Source organism: Rhinopithecus bieti, unplaced genomic scaffold (genome assembly GCF_001698545.2).
Source record: "Rhinopithecus bieti isolate Rb0 unplaced genomic scaffold, ASM169854v2 scaffold_3734, whole genome shotgun sequence".
Lineage (NCBI taxonomy): Eukaryota > Metazoa > Chordata > Mammalia > Primates > Cercopithecidae > Rhinopithecus > Rhinopithecus bieti.
In genome coordinates, this window is record NW_016804423.1 from 756,470 (window position 1) to 772,963 (window position 16,494).

Here is a 16,494-nt window from a genome sequence, read left to right on the forward strand (position 1 = left end):
GAAGTTTGCCTCTTGAGCTTTATCAGCCGATAGCTAAGAAGTATAAAGGGAGATACACCTGCTGATATAATCTGGATATTTGTCCCCACCCAAATCTCACGTTGAATTGTAATCTGCAATGCTGGAGGGCCAGCCTGGTGGGAGGTGTTTGGATCATGGGGGCAGATCTCTCATGCCTTGCTGCTCTCTTTATGATAGTGAGTGAGTTCTCACAAGATCTGCTCGTTTAGAAGTGTGTGACACCTTGCCCGCAACTCTCTCTCTTGCTCCTGCATTCGTCAGGTAAAGTGTCTGCTCCAGCTTCTGCCATAATTGTAAGCTTCCTGAGGCCTCCCCACAAGCTGATGCTGGAGCTATGCTTCTCTACAGCCTGCAGAACAGTGAGCCAATTAAACCCTTTTTCTTTACCCAGCCTCAGGTATTTCTTTGTAGCAATGCAAGAACGGCCTAATACATGCATCAATGCCTTTAAGAACAGAAATTTAATTTTATGTAAATTATAGGAAAGGGAGACAGTGGCAGTTATTGAAACTTGAGGGAAAAAAACTTTAAAAGGCTCCTTTATGTATGTTTATGGAATATATATGTTTAACAAAAGGTAAACATATTTTTACATCGTATTCCCAGAAATGTTCTTCCTTTGACTTTGTGACATTGTTCTTTCTGCCTTGTTCAAATTCTCTGCTGATTCATTTGCTGATGAATTAAAAACATAATTTAATAAGAGAGATTCAAATTGCACATTTTACTTTTTAAATAATTGCTTCAAATCCTGAGATGAGGGAGACCTGGGTAAATGAAATAACGTGTGAAAACACCTAGGAATTCTGGGGTGACTATTTAACAGGAGTGAACAGAGAGACTTGCAAAACTCCCCTGCAAACTGAGGCTGCATGAATGGAATCACAGGACTCAGAACAAAGGAAACGTCTGTCTTCCTCTATCCCTTGGTGTAAAGGAATGTATTTGGTGCATCATGCTTAAATCCGGTCAGCATGTTTTAAGAAGGAACTTAATTAGAGTGTGCCCAGAGGAGGAAAACCAGAAGAGTGGAACATCTAATGTGATACTGTGTGAGGAGTGGTTAAAGAAACTGGGAATACTGAAGTTGAACTGAATTCTTAAAGGGGGTATGATCACTGCATTCACATTTTAAAGACCTGTATGTTGAACCGGAATTGGAACAGACATGACTCTTGATGGCAGAACTAAAGGCAATGGCTGGCAGTTTGTTGAAGGCAGATTGCAGGCTAGGATTAAAACAGGAGTGGTTTTTTCTCTGTTTGTTTGTTTGTTTTTGTGTTTGTTTTGTTTTGTCTTGTTTGAGTAAACTGCCTATGTTTAGAAGGGCCTAAGCACAAGTTTTCAGTGTGGACAGGAGATGGAGGCCATAAACCTTAGGGTCTCTCCCTATTCAAAGGCCCCATGACTCAGTTTCCATGCTGAACCCTCTTTCTTCTCTCCCCTCTCATTCAACAGGTCAGTAAGGGCTCCCTCAATCACCTGCTGTTAATCTATGATTCTCTGAAAACAGCCTGTGGCTCTCAACATCAGTTCTCACTATCCAACTATCACCTCCAAAACCTGTATGTATTAGCCATAAAGTCTCCGATTTTTGCCAGGATCAATTATTTTTATTAAAAAAGTATTACTATTTAACTGTTCTTAACCTTACCTTCTTTAAAGTCAATAGTCAAGTTCTGCTGCTTCTTTCTTTTATAGGTCAAGATTTATAAGAAGCTAATTATTTCATATTTGGAATATTTTGGCTGAATTACTGTACAGAGATGAAATATTTTTGCAGCTTTATGCTTGTCTCATGCATAAATTTCACTGACTTTTCATTTTTCTGCTATGTATTATGATGATCTAGATAAGGGATGGATGTGTTTGCACTTGCATTCTTATGAAATTAATTCTAATATCCTAGTTTGTGGTTTCCTCTCAGGCCATTTTAATCCTGCTAAAGTTTGCTTAGAACCAGAAAAGGCTACCTCTGATATCACCTTCATGACTGCATGTGGAAAGGCATCATCACATCTTTAAGTCATTTTCTTTCCATATTTCCTTGAAGGAGTATCCAGTTCAGATCCTATACATTTTCATCTCTGAATCACATTTATGATGATATTGCTTCCAAATTGGATCCAGTGGCTTTCAAACATTCCCGTATTTCCATGTGCCTTACAATGCTTACAATGAGTAGGGTGAAGGAGACTCACCTCCTATTCCTCCACTTGAAATGTTCTCCACTGTTCACACTCCCTTGGAGCCAAACCATTCTAGCTGACAAAGGTGCATTGATTCCTAGTTTGCCAAGCCCTCATTCTGTGCTCTGTCTTTTAAACTAAGTTTGACAGTGATTTTCATACATTAAGCTGAGATCTCTACACAGTTGGATGAGTTAATTAATCCTTTGAAGCTTCCCATTGAATCCCTTCTTTTACCCCTCTTATCTCCACCTTCTTCTAAAACCTCAGGAAACATATTTTTACTTATTGAACCAGATACAAACAACTCAATATTCCCTTTTCATTTCATGCTTGGAACCCTGAACTTGGACAGTCTCTGCTGTAAATGTTCAAGTACGCTAAAGTACGCTTCCTCGTCTTAAGCCATTTGGAAAACAAAATTGCATTTTTAAAAGTTAGTATGGAATGTTTATCTTCATACAAATGTACTCTTATTACTTTGTTCTCTATCTCCAAGACCTACTTGACATACTTTTTTTTTTTTTTCTGAATGTGCTTTACAATTGCTATTGCGGTTTTGTTGTGGTGGTTGTTGTGGTTGTTCTTGTTGTTGCAGCAACATTGGTTTGTGGCCCGTGGCAATCTTCTACACAATTTACTGTCCTTAAATTTAAAAACTGGCAGTTAGCCAATCTCAATCTTCCCTTACACTTACATGTGTGATCCTTTCACTATGTGTAGTTTGCCGTCCCTTCTTAATTTCCGTATTTCACCTTCCACCCAACTAAACACTTTACCTTTCACTCGGGTTCGCCACTTTTTCACAGTTTTTGCTTGCGTTCAACACTGACATCGGGCACAATTTTTCCGTGCCTTAGAAAAAAAAAGTCCTGTCTTTGCTCAATTTAACTTTCTGATGTTTAATATAGGAATGATTAAAATTATGGTTATTTCTCACAGGTGTTGAAAGTATCCAAAGAGATAACGTATTTGAAAAGAGTTTTAACTCTTTTTTTTTTCTTTTTTTTAAGACGCAGTCTCACCATCACCCAGGCTGGAGTGCAATGGCATGATCTCGGCTTACTGCAGCCTCCTCCTCCCAGGTTCAAGCAATTCTCCTGCCTCAGCCTCCTGACTAACGGGGATTACAGGCGCCCGCCAACACTGGCAGTGGCTCACGCCTGTAATCCCAACACTTTGGGAGGCCGAGGCAGGTGGATCATCTGAGGTCAGGAGTTTGAGACCAGCCTGACTAACATGGTGAAACCCTGTCCTTACTAAAAATACAAGAGTTTTAATTTCTGTAAAGTGCTAGGCAATGATGATTATTACTCTGTAACCATTTTACATGGGCCCCCAACTGACTTCATACTCTTTTGTAGTGCCTTTACTGATAAAACCTGAGCTCTTGAAAATGGAGACCAAGTTTTTATTCATCTTTATATTCTTAGCATTTAATATATTGCTGATAACATTTTAGATGCTTTTTTATTGAATTAGATAATTAATATATGCTAAGTGTTTTAACAGTTGCACAAACTAGAACATAGGAGAAATGTCAAATGCTTATCAAATTTATAGTGGATTTGCATCACTTTTACTGGTGATAACACTAAAATTTCTTCTTGTGCCAGGAGAAAACTAATCAGTATTGTCTATGCTAATATTATTATCTGATTATTATATGAAAAATGTCATTTTGTTTCTGTTTCTTGAAACCAGAGATGCCTCTGCAAAAAAAAAGAATGTTCATTTTTAATTTAATAAATCTTTAACATACTAATCATTTAAAGACAACACAGGGTGCTCCATGAGAGAGTATTTTCTTGTAACAGAGGCTGTATTACATAAACCTTAAGAGATTTAAAAATTAACATTCAATTGAAGAAACAGCCTGAGTATAATTTATCTATTTTTTAAATCTGATCTACGTTTTAGATGTATACAAAATGTTACTTCAGTTTGCTCCCGCCCCTACGTAGAAACTCTGTCTCCTTTCTGACTCCAGAGGCTATTTCAATCTATCCACATCTATTCTTCCCTTACTAATAGCATTACATATTTGAATTGTGTTTTGAGAGCATGATATTTGGTCTAATCACTTAAAAACTTATCAGCAGCTCTCACTAATTGGCAGAATCAAAGATGTGCCAGCTTACTAGATCATATTAGAAGCAAACCCCATCTTCAGGATCTCTTCTTTGCAGCACTTTATTTGGTGCATAATCTCATTTTGAGTTAGATGTTACTGCTATATGCCTCTAAAAGCTCTATTCTTTGACTGTAATTGTTTATTTAATTGTATGTTGCTGCTGCCTGCACTGACTGTAATCACTATGTGGACAACTAATACAAATTTTATTAATTATCAAACCCACACTGCCTAGCTCAGTAAAGTCTGTTGAATGAATAAATGAACCAAACACTGTTCTGTTAATTGTTTTGTTTTATTTTTTGCATTAGTGCTTGGTTGGTGATAAAAAGTGTAAGGAAAGGCTAAGTTACACTTCCAAGGAATGGTTTTATAAGAAAATCTTATAAAAAACCATTTACTGTGAGAGATTCCTCACTTCCTCTTCTACCCAGTACACTTTCAGAGCTGAGCTCCCGGGAGGCAGTAGGATTACTATGTGCTGATTCCACACAACCGCTCCCCTCAGTGAGTGACTGAGAGAAGACGTCTCCTTCCAACAGCCATAAAGAGGTGCCAGCTGTACATAGTATTTTAGATGCCAAGCTGCATGGGATTTCAGGAAAACTGGTACACAATAGGATCTTCATACACTTGTTTATTTTAGAAAATGAGATTTCCACAAAGACATGCAAAGAGTAGAGGAATAACTACTCCCCGGCTGACTTTTAGTGATGGGTCTCAAGTAGAAACTGTGTTTTTAAACAACCGCAACAGGAGGTGAAAGCATGGAAACTGCATGCTGCAGGTAACTAATGAAACAAGCAATTATCCCGTGCTATCATACAAAGGCATCCACAAATACCAGCATAGCTGTTCCTAGTTGTCAGTTCATGAAAATTTTTCCTAGTAAATTATTCACTCATTTTCTTCTTTATATGGAATAGAAAGCTCCTCGGATTATCTTAAAGTGTCACAGATGAAGCATGATAAGGTCTGTTCTGATCAATATTTAAAGTCAAATTAAAAAGAGGTTGCTCCATAAGAAAAAAACAAATTCCCTCAAAAAGTGGGCTAAGGATACGACCAGACAATTGTCAAAAGAAGATATACAAATGGCCAACAAACATATGAAAACATGCTCAACATCACTAATGATCAGGGAAATGCAAATTTAAACCACAATGCGATACCACCTTACTCCTGCAAGAACGGCCATAATCAAAAAATCAAAAAACAGTAGATGTTGGCGTGGATGTGGTAATCAGGGAGTGCTTCTACACTGCTCGTGGGAATGTAAAGTAGCACAGCCAGTATGGAAAATTGTGTGGAGATTCCTTAAAGAACTAAAAGTAGATCTACCATTTTATCCAGCAATCCCACTACTGGTTATCTACCCAGAAGAAAAGATATCATAATATGGAAAAGATACTTGTACATGTATGTTTACAGCAGTGCAATTTGCAATTGCAAAATCGTGGAACCAACCCACATGCCCCATCAATCAATGAGTGGATAAAGAAACTGTGGGGAGTGTGTGTGTGTGTGTGTGTGTGTGTGTGTGTGTGTGTGTGTGTGATGGAATACTACTCAGCCATAAAAAGGAATGAATTAACAGCATTTGCAGCAACCTGGGTGAGATTGGAGACTATAATTGTAAGTGAAGTAACTCAGGTATGGAAAACCAAACATCATATGTTTTCACTAGGTGGGAGCTAAGCCATGAGGATGCAAAGTCATAAGAATGATACAATGGACTTTGGGGACTTGGGGGGAAGGGTGAGAGAGGCGTAACAGATAAAAGATTACAAATAGCATTCAGTGTGTACTACCCGGGTGACGGGTGCACCAAAATTTCACAAACCACTCATGTAACTAAATACCACTTGTACCCCAATAACTTGTGGGATAAAAAAGAGATTGCTCCAGTAAGATGCAAAGAAATACCTATAATAATTGTTCCCCCTTACAGACTTTTTGAAGGCTGTACTTTGATACAGTGGTTCTCAAACCTACCGAAACAAAGAATACTTTTCTGTCATCCTGGTGAACGTGTTATCAATCAGGATCTGACAGGCCACAGAGGACACTCAAATTGGGACAATGTGAGGAGGTTTTATTTACAGAGAGAGAACCGTGGGCAAGAGGTAGGGGTACCATGAGGTTTGGTGTAAAAGTCAGGCAGAGTGTTCCCACAGCCAAGACTCAAAAGACAAGAGTATGGAGAGGGCTCAGAAAGAGAGAAATTCACAGAGTCCCAGAGATAGTCTCTTTTGGAAAAGCAAAGGTTTTGTTGAGGACTTAGCCAGTACAAGGAATCCTCATAGGAAGGAACTTAAGAGAATAAATGGGCCGGGCATGGTGGCTCACGCCTGTAATCCCAGCACTTTGGGAGGCCAAGGCGGGTGGATCACCTGAGGTCAAGAGTTCGAGACCAGTCTGAACAACATGGTGAAACCCCATCTCTACTAAAAATACAAAATTAGCTGAGCGTGGTGGTGCACGCCTATAATCCCAGCTACTCAGGAGGCTGAGACAGGAGAATCATTTGAATCCAGGAGGCAGAGGTTGCAGTAAGCCGAAAACGTGCCATTGCACTTCAGCCTGGGCAACAAGAGCCAAACTCCTTCTGAAAAAAAAAAAAAGAAAAAAGCCGGGCACGGTGGTGGCTCACTCCACTCCTGTAATCCCAACACTTTGGGAGGCTGAGGCAGGCGGATCACCTGAGGTCAGGAGTTTGAGACCAGCCTGCACAACATGGCGAAATCCCGTCTCTACTAAAAATACAAAAAAGTAGCCAGGCATGGTGGTGGTGGATGCCTGTAATCCCTGCTACTTGGGAGGCTGAGGCAGGAGAACCACTTGAACCAGGGAGGCGGAGGTTGCAGTGAGCCAAGATCACGCCACTGCACTCCAGCCTGGGCGACAAGAGAGAAACTCCATCTCAAAAAAAAAAAAAGAGAGAGAGAGAAAGAGAGAATATATGCCTGACCTCAGGCTCTTTTCTCCCTCTCATCTCTTTCCAAGGCAACCACTTGTCTCACCAAAATGAAAAGGAAACTCACTGAAATCTAACTCACTAAAACTTAGAGTAGATGCTACAGGTCCACTCCCAGGAGCTGAGAACGGAGCAAAGAATGTTGGAAAGTAAATCTAGTGGGGACAATGGACGCCTGATGCATGTTCATTTCTGAGGTAAGGGCGCTGAAGTTCAGAGAGATTCATACCCTGAGTGGTAGACATACCTAAGAATGTTTATATAATCATTTCACGCTATTATTTCATTTGGTCTCCTATGCTTACTCCTGACCCACAAAGAAAATATTAGATTTATTATGTACATCTAATATTACTCTTTTAGGATAACATGAAACTACCACCACTATTCATTATTGAAGATGTAAGAAAATATCTTTAACCAGTTCTTTGTACACTCATAACAGAATATATTCTTATGTTGATGAGAAATCCATATATATGCATAAACATCAATTTTTTTCAATAATCTAAAACTCTGGCCTTAAATTTTTCCAATAATATACGCTTAAAGCTGAAAATATTATCATCACAGTTATATGATAAGAGTATCTATGTAATTGGTTTATTTAAAGATATAAACTTTATTAGAAGCTCTAAGTTAATGCAAAGTCAGACACATGGGTTGAGTCCCAAATATGCCTTCTGTTCTCTTTATGATTCACAGTTTATGTATCCATAGTTTCACACCCAATGACACCAAACTATTGTTACATGGGTCACGGTAAAGCAATTAATTAGCTAACATCAATATTTCCATGTCTTTTTCTGACTTTCAGAGAATGGAATTGAGAGCTACCTGACTCTTGCTACATTCCCATAACTAGTATATCATTTATTCTAGTAAACGAATAAGTACAATTAAGTATTTCTGAAGTTATGTTTTTAGAAAAAAATACTACCAGTCTAAAACCTCTTGCAAACTAATACATTTGTCTCACAGAAAATACTTAAAGCCATTCTTTCCTCAACACTGCAGTGTATGTGCTTGAATAATAAGTGCATCCACCTATAAATAATAAGTGCATCTACCAATCAAATCTTCCTAGTAATATAATTCGTTTTTTAGACCTTGATAATTTCATTCATTGTTATGAATTGCGAAGCTTTATCTTAGATTACATCCTTATCCCCAGGTTAGATGTGCACCTGCCAACCCACGGTTTGCATGCATTGTCCCTTGAATCTCAGAGTCAGCGTGTCCTGAGTTGACTTCACCATTTCTTTAGCTTGCCCAGCAGAGCCACCATCTAGACATTTGGGTCAGTCTGTACTTTGGATGTCATCCTTAGCATTTAAATCTTCTTCATCCTCCTTGTTGGAATCCTGTGTATTGTAAATTCTTTTTTTCTATTTTCTTCATCCCATCATCCCAAAATTAGTTTATCCTCCTTGTTTTTCAACTGGATCACTGTAACAGCCTCCCAGTTATTATCTGGGTGTCTCATTTTGCCCTTACTGATCTGTTTTCCATATTTGGACCCAAGTGTTATTTTTTTTAAGTCAATCTAGCTGATAACAAAGTTTCCCTTTTTAATTTTTCTATTTGGGACATTCAGGTCTGACATCATCTCTCTCTCCCTCTTCTTCCTGCACTGGTGGATCTTGTTGAATAAATGCACTTTTCCAAATGTGTTCAAGTCACTACCTTTCTTCCTGCAATATCTTCTTCCTCTCTCTTCCCATGGCCTATCTCCAGTTGAAATTTTGGATTCACTCTAGCCCTTTCCTCTTCCAGTAATGGTTCCATGAATGTCCATTTGTTCCTCACGGGTGATAACGCAGCACTTGGAATCTACCGGCACATGGCCACAGCCATTACACAGTTCTGTTGAACATGTCCATGTCACGCACTGCAGGGCAAGCTCCAGAATGGAGGGGCTTATCTGGAGGACCCCAGCAGCTCATTTAGCAGCTAGAACGTATCTGCCAATCAATGGATGCAGTTTGATTGTATCCTTTTTTATTATTTTTTTGTCACACAGATGGAAGACTTGCCCAACTGCTGAAGGACAGTGGCAACCAGAAAGCATTCGTGAAAAAAATGTTAACAATATATGATAATTACTGAAATTCTGGCCTGGAGGTTGGTCATAATAGAAAACAAATATGGTTAACCTAGTTAAGTTAATGGAACCTTAATTAGATTGAAGAGAAACTCCAGTGTCTGTCACAAGTGCCATTCTGACTGTGGTGAGGAAACTATCAGGGGGTGACACAGAGTTCTGTGTGACTTGACCACTCCCTTGGGTTGCCGTGGAGTGGATCACAGGCTTATCTGAACTGGACCAAGAGAAGAAATAGAATTAGGACACACGGTGAAATAACAGAAGGAAATTTTGTGTGTGTATACAAGTAAAGGACAAGAGAGATCATGATATTAAAATTTAATATTTTAGTGGCTAGGCATGAATTTACTAAAATTAAATTTTGATAAGACTATAATTTCTACTCCACAGTTTAATTACAACAATAAGTACAGAGTGAATTTCACAATTTTGAAAATCTCTTTTGCTTTAAAAGTACTTCATTACTTCAGTTACAATTGGGTATGAATGTCATCAGGCAATTCCTGTCTTAAAATCACACAAAGTTCCACCTTACAGGATAAAATCTTCATAAACAGAGAGTTTATTGTTTGGAAACTCTGCTTCCTTCGTCTTTATTTCATCATTTCTTTGTCAGTCTAGATCATGGGGTATACAGGCTAGAAAAGCAAGAGTGAAAAGAACAGAGACATAGTGAGCAGTGGCTACACGCCAAACACTATCACTTTTTTGTTCTTTTTCAAGCATCAAAATCATCCTAAAATAGAAGCAAACATTATTTTTCCATTTTACAGATAATAAAACTGAGACTCAGACAGATTCCTTTTCAGGGTGATATAGCTACAAAGTGGCAAAAGCAGAACTGGCACCCAGGTCTCTGAGCTGAATGCCCATGCCCTCTGCACCAAAATATGCTGCCGGGGAGTTGGCTATATTCACCTAAATTCCTGGTAAATTGTAATAATCTGGACAGAAACTTGTCAACCAACTATCATGTCTTGAGTTACATATATAGGCAAAGAAGGATAAAAGAAACTAAACTTTTGTTTAGGAAAATTAAAATGGCAAATTGTGCTGTTCAGGACTCATTCACTCCCTTGTACACTGTACACAATATTTGAAAATGTTCAGTCGTGCAGGTTTACAGTGCTGCCTCCATAAAATTACTGCTATCTTACAATGCAAAACCATCAAGACTCATAAACCATAGACTAATTTAGGAAACTAGAGTGATTCAGACATAATATTTAAGAATTTTCCTGAAGCATTTACAGCAATGGCAACCATCAAGGTTTATTAAGTACTTGACAGCAAGCACCGCTCAAAGTCTTTCATGTGTATTTACACATACAACTTGGCTCAAATGAAATAAAAAGTATTAAACATGACTTACGACAAACAACAATTACAGAAAAAAGAATAGTACAGTACATACAATATGCCAAAATTAACCCTTAAATAGGCAACAAATTGAAGAAAGCCTAAAGGGCGGATATTAAAATGATGTTAAAATATTAAAAAGACATTTTATTTTGGAAGCTTAGATGAAAGCTTTTATAGAATAAACTATACATCATATAATTAATTTAAATCTGTTCCATAAGTAATCATTTATCAGTCATCTCCTGTATGATGAAATTTTACTGATGATGATGAAGGTAAATTGAATAAAACAGGGCTGAAATCTTTATGTCAGATCACATACACATAATTCACTAACAGCAACATGAAATGAGTCATGGCAAGATGTGTCTATTGCACAGTTATTAAAATAGCATAGCAATTCTGCATACATTTATGCGAATAAAAGCAGCAGCTGTTTCACCATGTTCATAGTGAACCAAGGAGTGTTCATTTTTAGCCATATATGGGTACCATATTAAATGGATTTGGGAAAAACATGCATAGAACATGGGTGCAGGTTAGAGCCTTATTTTAGAAGTCTTTTAGTTATATAACATACAGGGCTAAATAACAATCTATAAACATAGATTTATAACAATGTTACATCGTATTAAAAATACAGGATTCTTATTCTCTAAAGAGCTTACAGCATCATTAGGAAAAGTCATAAGACAGTAGAGCAAAAACTGCATCTGATCCTGAGATCATACTGGAAGGAGATGGTGAAAACTACCCACAAACCTAAAAATGTTATTAGTCTCGTATACCTTTTAAAAAGGTTGTAAAGGTGGCAAATGGAGAAATAAAATCCCCCTTTTCCTATTTATTTTGCTTATTTAATGTAGAAAAAATGTAAAGTTATTAATATTCAGGTTTGTTGCAGCTACAGTAAGATTGCTGAGAATATAAAATGGTAAAAATGTTTTTGCCAAAAGTTTGGCAATATTTATCAAATATTCCCTAAAATTTGTAATAGTTTAAAATGGTTATGCTGGTAATGGAAACAGCAAGATTAAAAGTATCATCTATATCACAATCCTGATTTTAAAAAAGACAAAACTATGTACCTGTCTATCATATCAATCTAGCTAGCTAGCTATCAATCATCTATGTCTTCAGTCTATAGTGATTACTCCTGGGGCATGGGTGATTATTGTTTTAGACTTTATACTTTTGTCAAGTTTTCCATAAGGGCATGTAATACTTGTATAATTAGATATGTTTTAATGCAGAACTCCCAAAATACTAGCTTAGTGTATATGATGATCCTTTGGTTCTTCTAATGGATATTTTATTTTAAAATTCCTTTTGCAGTAAGTCATAAAAAGAAGTACATTTGTACTCAGAATTCACAAAAATATAATGCTGTGAAAAAATAATAATGAGTTTACGAAGAATCCTTACATCTGAAGCACATAAAACACAGACTCACACTTTGGGAGGGTGAGGTGGGTGGATCACTTGAGGTCAGGAGTTCCAGACCAGCCTGGCCAACATGGTGAACCCTGTGCCCCCGTCTCTACTAATAATACAAAAATTAGCTGGGTGTGGTGGCAGGCACCTGTAATCCCAGCTACTCAGGAGGCTGAGGCAGGAGAATTGCTTCAACCTGGGAGGCAAAAGTTGCAGTGAGCTGAGATCACACCATTGTGCTCCAGCCTGGTCAACAAGAGCTAAACTCCACCTCAAAAAAAAACAAAAAAAAAACCAGACTCTACAAATTTGCTATTTTTTTTTAAGTTACAAAAAGAGCTGAAGTCAGTTTCAAATTAAATTTTTATCAATATGCAAATGAGGCACATAAGTGGAATTTAAAAATGTGCAGTACATCTGAAAACCTATAAACACATTTTTATTTCATTAAGTCACACTTGTGTTTAGAAAGTTTGTCATTGAGATACTAGCTTAGCAATTTAACACCAGAGTACGTGGACACTGCACTTACAACGTTGTCCCACCCTGGCTCTGAAGAAGCTTAGGTTGAGTCACAAGAAAGCAGGTCTTACTATGCTCAAAGACCAAGAAGCTATCTCAGAATTTCATCTTTCTTATCAAGTACACTACTAATCCTATTTGATCCATACTAAAGCTTTGTAACCTATCATGATGCATATTTTTAAAATCTTTACAAACGTAATGCTGGACATGGATTATTTTAATACCATACATACGACATTTAGTAAAATTATAATAGATTTTTCCTCAAGTCCATGACACTTTTCAGGAGAAATAAAGACAGAATGTGAAAGTGTCGAAGTGTCACTTAGCAATACTCACAAGATCCACTTCTCCCCCACAAACAGATCTTTATAAAACACAAACTTGTAGAAATTTGTAAAATTTACATCTTGGTATCTGAGCCTAGTAAGATCTGCTTTCCTGTGGCTTATCCCACACTTCCTCAGGGACAAAATGGGACATTGTAAGTGCAGAGTCCACATACTCTGACATTGAATTGCCAAACTACTATCACAATGACAATCTTTCTAGACACAAGTTTGACTTAATGAAATAAAAATGTGTTTATAGGTTTCCAGATGTATGTTAGTTAAAGTTCATAAAAGAGTGAAACACTTATGTCACAATCACAGTACCTAAAGGCTTTGGTGATATCATTTCCTGTTTTATAACGTACACAAAATTACACTTTTTAAGCTTAATTCTTTTTAATCGTTTTGTTTATTTGTTTGTTTAGACACAAGGTCTCACTCTGTCACCCAGGCTGGAGTGCAGTGGCAAAATCATAGCTCACTGCAGCCTCCCAAAGCACTAGGATTACAGGCGTGAACCACTGAGCCTGGCCTCTTTTTAATTCTGTAGCTCCAACATCCTTAATTTGTAAACAATATTTATGGACATCAGTGAGACTTGTAAATACAATCACAAATAAAACCTTTCTTTTATTTGGTAAGATCAAATGTATCATGTTTTTGGTAATAACTTATGTAGTTTGACATTAATAAGAGACAGTTGAAGGAATACAGAAAATAATGATAAAGTTTGTTCTGTGCCCTTTTTACTCAAAGTGATCCAGTTTATTTCAACAGGAGAGCAGGGCTGTTAATTTTTCATATGGTCCATATTATGCCACAATGCCAATAGAAGAAATACTTATCTGTGAATATCTTATGTGTTGATAAGCTCTCTCTACAACAACAGTGAAAAATTCACACTGTCAACACTAGAACTGTTATGATGCAAGAATTGTCCCAACATATAGCCAGGCTATGCATTTAGGGTGAGGCAATGCCATCTTAACGTATTTATCAAATAAAATGATTCCACCCACCCAATACCATGCAAAATGCTATTCTGAACATTTTACTTAATCTCTTTTAAAGACACCAGCTGATGCCAGGTACAGATCAAGTCTCTCCTGCTTCTATTAAAAAGTAATGCTACTTCAATTAAGAAATAGGTTTATGTCAAAGTTTTAATATTAGTATTTCTTTTTAAACCTCAGCTTCAAACTTTCTGTCATTAACATGTCATAAGTTTGAGTCAGACCTAGTTATTCTGAATCAATTTCTACTCTGATTTTGGGTTATAAAGTCTCTTCCACCCACATAGCCTATTATAAATTCTGGTATCCAGACACAAATAAACCCACTTCAACTTAACTACTTTCTTTAGTCTCTAAATTGACAATGAATCACTAAAAGTTTTTATTTTAGTCTTTGAAAGTTGCTTGAAGTTGAAGAATAAAATGCGTGTGAATATGAATTTCACTAACTCGTATTATTTACTCTTAGTTCGGATGAGATCGAGCACCCTCAGGGTGGCGTGTCCATAGACCTATTAACTTCCTTATTTCACAGCAAGGGAAAATGTAAACCATTGCAAACAGGAGAGAGAATTTCACTGTTTTAAAATAAGTTCAGGAAAAGAGTTAAATGTCTTATTTATGTAAATTATTCCCACAGCCAATTTATATGTAACCTACAGCCAATTCATACTTCACCTAGATCCACACGACTGCAACTTACACCTCATTTCCTGTTACATGCCCTCGGAAATGCAGAACAAGAACAGCTGCCTGCCACTTTTACATTCAACACGAAAGGCCCTGGTTACGTCTCTAACTTGACTTTTCCTTTCCAATCTAAACCAGGGTTATTTTCCTGTAGGCTTTTGACTTGTCCTTCTTGAATAATTGGTGAGTCCTTTTTTCCCAGTACTATTAGAATTGCTCAGCCCTTGAACTGGAAAGAGGGACACAAGGTATCATAATGTTAATGATGATAGGGTAAATATATTGTTTTCTAAGTAGCATACAATGTTTTTTTCTTCATTGCAAGAATGATAATGCTTTAACACTATGTCAAAATATTATGTTATTGAAAAACAAAAACAACTTTTTCACCCATCAAAAAAAGAAAAAAAAAGAATCCTATTAAAACCTGGTATGTAATGCCAGTTTCTACAAGTATTCTTAAAATCCACATAATTGAGTTAAAAAAAAAACCCTACTATCCCCATTTCCTACCTACAGGACATTAGAAATAATGGCAACTCTATCACAGCATCATTGTAAGAATTTCAGATACTGTAAGGCAAAGTTCTACCACATAGGAAGCACCGAATAATTATTTTTATCTGCGCTCTTTGAGCTACAAGGTGAATGTCTGGACAATGTAGTCATGTCTAAAGCTATGTTTAAATTGCACAAAATAATTGGTTTATGTTAATAAAAAGCAAATATTTTTCTGAACAAGTTCTTTTAACATTGAAGAGATGAAAATCTTTTGATGTACTGATTACCTTTTGACAGAGTATAATAATGAGGATAAAAAGAAAAAAATTTAAGAGGTACATTAATGTGTATACACATTAATTTCATAAGATGTTTATTTGCATACACAAGTGATTGTAAAAAAGAATAGACATTAAGTAAAATGGGTAAAAATTAGTAAAGATAATGTCAGACACATGCATTTGCAGTTTCTATTCAGAATGCAAGCCTAACTACAAACCATGCCTGTGTTTCTGGATAAAATAAAATATAGCCACGCTAAATTTAGGTCAATCTCATTTTCTCATTCTCAGGCAACAACAACCAAACACAAACAAACAAAAAACATCAATACACATCTTGCAGAGAAAGAGGGGAAAGCCACTGATCTGGGGAAGGGGAAAACTACAAAGGCTCATCATTCACATGTAACTTACTGAGTTAGGCGTTTTTTTTTGCTTTTTACACCTTAACACAGAGAATGGAAAGTGTCATTAAACAAATCAGTCCATCCCTCTCTAGTTTAAAGTTGTCCTTTCTCCTAGAGCCTCACAGTCCTACCATTTTAACATGTTAGGTCCAAATTGCTGGAAGAAAAGTCCTTTATGCTTTTCCGTAAAAAGCTACTCTCTTCAAATCAGCTCCAAATTCAGAAGGCAGAAGGCTTTGTTCTTCCAGGATCTCCAGGTATTCCATTTATCTTAGCACAACGCTGTATACAATAATTATCATTGTTATTATCCTGAACAATTAATACCATAGTTTATATAGCATTTAAATTTTACAATTTGTAAGCAAAGTTATCACACATTAGCTATGAATGGAAGTTTAACATACATTTCCATTATTTCACTATCATGCCCCTTGAACATAGAAGAAATTATTCTCTAGTTTCATCTCAGTAGCATTGTGTTATGTCAATAGCAGTGAGGAATAATCCCCAAACACCAT

General features: G+C 36.8%; 1 protein-coding gene and 1 long non-coding RNA gene across 3 annotated transcripts in view; both read right to left on the reverse strand.

Moving 5' to 3' along the window:
• The window catches only part of NALF1 (NALCN channel auxiliary factor 1), a 720,118-nt gene that overhangs the window by 625,359 nt on the left and 78,265 nt on the right, over positions 1-16,494 (reverse strand). The window lies entirely within an intron of this gene.
• The window catches only part of LOC108527048 (uncharacterized), a 51,595-nt gene continuing 43,011 nt past the window's right edge, over positions 7,911-16,494 (reverse strand). The window contains exon 2 of the long non-coding RNA XR_001884676.1: positions 7,911-9,642. This is a non-coding gene — a long non-coding RNA (uncharacterized LOC108527048). The remainder of the gene's footprint in view (positions 9,643-16,494) is intronic.